The sequence below is a fragment of the Cryptomeria japonica genome, chromosome 1 (genome assembly GCF_030272615.1).
Source record: "Cryptomeria japonica chromosome 1, Sugi_1.0, whole genome shotgun sequence".
NCBI lineage: Eukaryota > Viridiplantae > Streptophyta > Pinopsida > Cupressales > Cupressaceae > Cryptomeria > Cryptomeria japonica.
Genome location: NC_081405.1, coordinates 304,868,720 through 304,876,649, shown reverse-complemented (window position 1 = coordinate 304,876,649; position 7,930 = coordinate 304,868,720).

The window sequence follows — 7,930 nt, the reverse complement described above, 5'->3', positions numbered from 1 at the left end:
GATTCTCTAGGGATGCGAGCTATCATGATTCTAATGTTAAATCCAGCACAATGACACATATTAAGATCTGTAGATATGTGAAATGTGCTTTGAGAGTTGAAATTAGGGAAAGATTAAATATGAATCAAGATAAAATAATAAATGGCACACCTAGAATTAAGGGGCCAAATAACAGTATGATGATGTAATAAAGTGGAATAAGACCCATAATATCAATTTAAATATTAATTTAAATCAATAAAGGTGTTATAAAGCATAGAGGAAAGGGAAAGACTAAAATAGGTGCTAGGAGAGTGTGAAATTGTATACACTAATAAAGGTGTACAATTTACGATGCTACAATTATAAATCTTAGGAAGTAGGTTGTTTGAAAAACAAATACATTACATAATTGTGATATCTCATTTAATTGATTTTGAGAATTAAATTCAGAGTAAATGTGTGAATGTGTCTATTTAAATAAGTTGCTTTTTCTATGATATTCTTGGACACATTGACATATGATTTCAAGTGTGTCAGTTTAACTCCATGGCTATGGAATCAAATCTCCCAAAAAACCCATATGATCAACTGTAAAACCAAAACTATAGTTCATATGAAGGGAATTTGGTCTTATTTGTATTGTATTTTATTTGTGATATATTTGTGAATGATTGCCAAGTGTTTTTAGGCTAATGAAGTCATCAAGAGGGATATTGGGGTTGCACCCCTTAAGGGGTTTCTAAAAGGGTTTTGAAAGCTTTATTTTTAACGCATCTTGCTACAACCCAAAAGATCAAATAATGCATAAAAACATTACTTCAAACATCCAAGAGTACTCAAGAGCACATCACAACCACTGGACAAACTCCTGAAACAACTTAGAAATTTGAGAAACCGAGACTGAAACTCAAAAATCTAGAAAAACAACTCAAAACACATGAAATAGCCTAAATCGCGAATTTACATAACTATGTAGCACATTTACAAGTTGTTGCAGCACATATACCGTATCCTACCATGCATATACACAGTTATATTACACATACACAAACTAGTAACACATTTATACTTGAAGCAATGCATTTGATAATTCTAATAGCGCATATGTGACACAAATTAGTGCATATGTTAAGGAAAATCGTGCATTCATTAATTTATGTCACGCATTCATAGTTTATGCGCATTTGCAAAAATAAGGCCACAGACTCAAAAAAATTGTGATAAGGAAATAAAATCATACAAGCAACAAAAATTTGCAAATGAGGGCTCAAAAGAGACACCCAGACCAGAGGAATCGAATGATATAAATAAAATACCAAGCCATAAGCCATAGTGAAAGATTTCTTAGAAATGGTCGACACAGCATCAAGGTAAAAAGAAATCAGAAGGAATCACAGACATACCCAACAACCACAATACATAAAAGAAAACCAATAACAATAACCAATCTCCAAATCCTAAGCAAGAATAAAATATAGAACAAGCCACAACCTCAGACCCAGATTCACAAAGTCGGCATGACAAGAATAAAATCTCAAATGTTAATAAATGTCTCCCACTGACTATAGTCTAACTATACAATAATGTCATGAATCAAATTATGTAAACTATGCAAACTGTAAAAATGAATTATTTTTTCCCAAGCTCTCGAGAACAGACACAGAGAAGACAATCTTTTGAAATTGAAAATCTAATGAAGAGTCCTCCGACCTGGTAAATTGCCAAATTGAAAATCTGAAGAAGAATGAATCCAACCAAGCTCAGCCAAAACAATCCAAACTCCTCGCAAGCAATCCAAAACTCAAAACCATAGAGAATACATTTCCAACAAAAAATAAAAAAATTTGCAGAGGAAAAATTAGTAATAGCTAACTCGACAAAATGCACAGGCAGTCGATTAAAGAGAAGATCAAAGCCAAACTATTCAAAATGTTCGCCAATCAAAATAAATAATTAAAATATATTTCTTACCTACCATGCCCAAAAAACCAAAGCATGAAATATTAAAATAATATATTAATTACTTGCCCAATAAATTCAACCAATTACCAAATAGGATAGGTAGAATAAAAATTAAATCAATTAACCCAAGAATATAAATAATTAAATAACCAATCAAATAATACTCATGGGTACAACTTATACAAAGCCCAATCAACAAATAAATAAACCAAGGCTATAATAAATTAAAGCCACAATAATAAATCAAAGGCTATTTATATAATTAAATATTCTAATTAATAATAAAGTCTTTTCTTACTAAATGATAATATTAATTCTAAATCAATAATTAAATAATACAATATAATATCATTTATCAAATATTACTCTTTCTTAATTAAATATTTATCTTATTATTACCAACCATATATATTTATTTTATTATAAACTATATAAATCTATTAATTTAATTTAACATTATTAAACTATATAACTCAATTAATTAATTAATTAATAATAATTAAATCAAATAATAATCATAATATGCCACGTAGGTTAACAAAGGGCAAATCAAGAGATCACTGACGCTAAACAACAACTCTCACCAAGATACTAAACTGACAAGGGTAATCAACTTAAACCTAGAGTGTAGAATGGGTTTTTCATGTCATCTCCGATCAACTTTCCATTGGGATAAAACACGCTCAAACCTGTGAATCCAAGTGGATTCGATATCTAGTACCTATGAATCCTACATCCGCAAAGCCACAATACAACATATACAATATATGATATAGGCAAGTGATAGAGAATCGCAATGGCACATCCTGCTTGTAGTGAGTGATGTGACATCGTCCCTATCACAAAGATAGTAGAAGATACTCAAAAATAATCAGGCAATATCATAATCGATCTCACATCATGAGTTAGGGTTAGTACATCATAAAATATCCTCAAATCATAATAAGAGATTATAAACAACACATAGAATGGGTACATATAAGTCATCGAATGAGCACCTACCCTCATAATAACCCATATAACAATCCATAATATCATCATCCACATGGAATAGTAATGTCAAATGCAATGTAATATGTCCAATATCTATGATAAAGCATCTAAACCACATATAAATCCACAATAGTCTAATCCAAGAATCACAAGATAGTCTATGCTATGACAAAATAGTCTATCGAAGCACAAAAGGAAAAGATAAATCAGGGAGGGACACTACATCATCCCCCCCTTGCCGCAGGCTTACTCTTGGAAGCCTGAAACAAGTAGGAAGAATAACTATCTCAACTGCTTTGCATCCTCCCAAACACTGAAGAAACATCACTACGGACCCATTGGGCCCTTATCATTGCCATGTCGTGAACCTTGAGGATCAAATACTAATGATGTAGAATGAAAACGGTCACCAAAAAAAGTTGCTCTGCCACAACGTGAACCCTCAACTGCTAAAATCTGACACACATCCCGATGGTCATCTACCACTATAAATATGTGATGAGACCTCCCTGCATCTCCAACTGTGGGTTCTGAAATCTTTGGCCTCTGAATCGATGCCTAAGTAGATCATTGAGGACAGCCAGCTGAATAATGTCCCTATTGACCACAAGTGAAACAACTCCCTCTGGTAAAACCATGAATGACTAAAGGTGCACTAGGCTGCTAAAAACTACCTCTACTAGCATTAACGTGAAAATCACTAGCATTCTGCCTTCTATGCTCTCTATATGCTTGTGATCTATGTCTATGAAAAGAATTCTAACCTTGAGACCTCTCATTCTTCTAATGGCGTCCATCCTTGAACGATGGATGATCACTCCTAGCAAATCTTGACACCTGCAACTGCACGCCTTCCGCAATCGATCCCGAAACTGGAGCACTAACTATCAGTCCACCTGCCACACCACCTAAGACTAAAGTAATATTTTCCTCTGCTATCTGTGCCTTCTCTATAGTTGCCTCAAATTAATAGGTTCATGCATCCGAACCTCAACACTAATCTGGTCACTGTGGCCTCTCACAAAATGTTGAATCAACATCGGCTCATCATCCACTATCCCAGCATATTGCTTGAGTTCAAAGAACCTACGCTTGAACTGCTCAAATATCATATTCTGCTGTCTCAAATCATGAAACTCGTTAGCCTTCCTCTGCCTCCAATAATCTGAAAGGAATCGAGCATGAAACCGCTCAAGAAACAACTCCCATGAAACTGTCGCATTGTCCAAATTCCACTTCTTCTCCTTTGTATGCAACCATGTCGTCACAAAATCACGAAGATGCATAATTGCACACCTTGCCTTGGTGTTACTGCTACACGGGTGCATAGAAAAACACCTACCCAACTCCAGAAGCCAAGTCTCTGCCTCCATACCATTGTCTAAGCCATCAAAACTAGGAGGGTGAGTCCTCAGAAGATCCCTCATATGACCTGTTCCAACTACATCCTGATCGGGTACTACATCAATTCTCCTCTGAGGTAAACGCAAATGTTCCTTCACTCGCTCCTACTCTACCTATCCATCCTGATGAATGGAATGATGATATCCCTCTTGTTGATTCACCTCCTACCTCTGCCTCAAATGATCAAGAAGTCCCTGAAGCAAATTAACCAATTACGGGATCGTATTACCAACTTGCACTCCTTCCACCTGTTGATCATGTTGTTGTTCCTCATGGTGTGACTCTTCAGAAACCTTGGGCAGAGGATTCCATCGAGTACCCATGCGACCACCACAACCATGGCCTCTACCTCTAGCAGGCATCTTGTCTAATCAAGATGCAAAGAATCTATAAGCTAATAAATCTAGAGCAGCAATTGCAAGAAAATAATAAGCAAGGATAAACCGCTAGGTTACCTCTTGCTAAAGTGCTAACATGCACAATGGGCTCATGTGAAACCAGAGTACCCAGTGTATGAACATGAGCTCTGATACCAGATGTAATGCCCGCCAAAATACCCTAGAGAAATACACTAACTAACATGCAAAATAGAGATAACAATTTATTTTTTAAAACACCACATAAACTAATGCAACATTAACAAGATCATCAACATTATACACAAGTGCACATAAACATAGTTACATCAATAACATATATCTTCCCTAGGGTATCTCAACGCCATTACTAAACACTTAACAATTCATAAACATGATAACATATTTACTTCCATAATCCAAATGCAGTCTAACTTACTCTCATAATTCCTTTCACACAATTACATATGGTTCATTTCTTTTAACATCAATTAACCATTTCAATACCAATTACCATATTATTGAACTGTAACCATATGAAATAATTACATCATCACAAGCATAGCACTAAGTACACATTCATAGATTAAATATCCATTGTCCTCATTATTAATCATTCTCAAGATACACATGATACATCATTTTTCCCTAATAACATCTACTAGATACATGAATGCAATGTCTAAGGAATCATGTACAATAATATGCTATGAATATCCATCCACGAGCTAAAGAGATAACATATCCACATCCACGCAAGGCATCCAAGAAAAGTATCCCAATGGAAGAAAAGCACCAACCACCTGACCATGGGGAACCAAAGGAACCACCCCCAATGATAAGAGATGGCACAAGATCCCACACACACTCTAGATATAAGCTGGCACCTAACAACCAAAGAGGAAACAATTCTAACACAAACCAAGAAAAACATACCAAACAACCAAGAACCTCTAGAGGTGACTGAACAACAAGACATAAGGAACTAGGACCAACATCTAGGGAAAGCATCTCATCACATGCTACCACATAAGATACACATGTGGAACTGTCTCAACTTTTGAGGAAATCAAGGGAGTTTGCTTTACCCAGTTACCAGATATTCCACCTCACTTCAGTTTTCGATCCACGAGATGGGCACCACAAAACTTAATTCTTATCTTTCTTAGATGAGTTACTCTACCCAACCCACCTAATATTAATTATTATGTTATCACTTATCAATTAAAATGGCATACTTCCAATGAGCTATCTAAACAGTCTAGACCCCGGCTCTATTACTCAAGAATCCTAGCAGTCTATTCCTCGTGACCTTGGTAGACTCGTGGAAGCCCACTTCCCCTAATCATGCTCCTAGGCCTTAATAACCTAATAAATAAAGCAAGAAGGCTCACAAAAATAAATCTGGCTAACCAAGATAGAACATCATAAATGCACAATGAGCCAATAGCATATACCACATAGGTCACATAGATAACACAACATCATAGAGAAAAGAAACATTATTATAGCAAGGTATTACTCATCTTGCTACAACCCAAAAGATCAAATAATACATAAAAACATTACTTCAGACATCCAAGAGTACTCAAGAGCACAGCACAGCCTCTTGATAGACTCCTGAAACAATTGAGAAATCAGAAAAACCTAGACTGAGACTCAAAAATCTAGAAAAATGACTCAAAACACATGAAAAGTCCAAAATTGCGCATTTACATAATTGTGTAGCGCATTTACAATTTCCTCCAGCACATATACTGTATCCTGCATCGCATATACATAGTTATATCACGCATACACACAGACTAGTAACACATTTATACTTGAAGCAGTGCATTTGATAATTCTAATAACGCATGTGTGACACAAATTAGCGCATATATTAAGGGAAATCATTGATTTCTGTCATACATTCGTAGTTTTTGCGCATTTGCAAAAATAAGGCCACAGACTCAAAAAATTTGCGATAAGGAAATAAAATCATACAAGCAACGAAAATTTGCAAATGAGGGCTCAAAAGAGATGCCCGGACCATAGGAATCGAATGATATAAATTCATCTTCTCTATTTGTTTGTTTGTGGTTTATAATTCCCTCTTCAGTCATATGGGCCATTTGGTGGGAAAGAAACAAGCGCATTTTTAGATGTGACTCATCGGATTTACTTGTTGTTCTTGGGATTTTGGAAAGAAGTATTATTGAGCAAGTTAATGCTCATGTTCAGAAATATTTTAATATGAATTCAGAGTTCTCTTCCTAGGACAATTTTATGATTTCTTCTTGGAAAAGTATCATTATTCTTGTATCACCCACCTTTCTAAGGATTCAGAAAACACCTGTAGACAGAAATTCTATAAAATGGCATCCTCTTAATGCCCCTTTTTGTAAATTGAATTTTGATGGATCCTCCTGTGGAAATCCTGGTGATTCAGGAATAGGGATAGTTTTTCGTGATCATTTGGGTTCTTTATTAGCATTAAAAGTTATGCCAATTTCTTCTCGCACAAATAATATGGCTAAGGCTTGTGCTCTTTTAGAAGGTCTTGTTATGGCTAAGGATTTGAATTTCAAATACCTTCATATTGAAGGTGATTCGGCTATTGTCATTCATACTTGCAAGGCAAGAAAAGATGATAATTGACATTTCTGGTATATTCTTGAAAAAATATGGACTCATCTTGATATGTTTGAGCACCTCATCATCTCACATGTTTATCGTGAAGGTAACGCATTGGCTAATTGCCTTGCTAATATGGGTTGTGACAAAACTGTTATTGATTCCTCTCGATTGGGGTGTGATTTGATGAGCTTCCCAAATCTATTAAGTATAGCTTGTAGAGAGTTGAGTATTTAATCTTTCTTATTATATGATTGCTCATTTATATGAGTTGATATTCTCTTCTCTTGGTGAGGTATTCCTCTTCATAATTCCATTTGGTTTTGATTTGAGGTACTTTGCTTTACTCGTTCATCACTTGGCATTCATTAATGATGAGTTGGTTGTTATTGATGTTTTTTGTGTGTTTGGCACTCTCTTCTAGTGTGAAATCTAGAGATATTTATTTTCACATTGGGAATCCGTCCTTCATATGCCATTTAAATTTTGGTGTGACATTGTTTTCATGATTATCTTTGTACACTGCTTCTTTTGGTTTGTCAGATTTTTTATGATATATCTCCTCTTTCTTTTCATTTACGACATAAAAATTTTGGGCTTCATTTTTCTCTAGCATT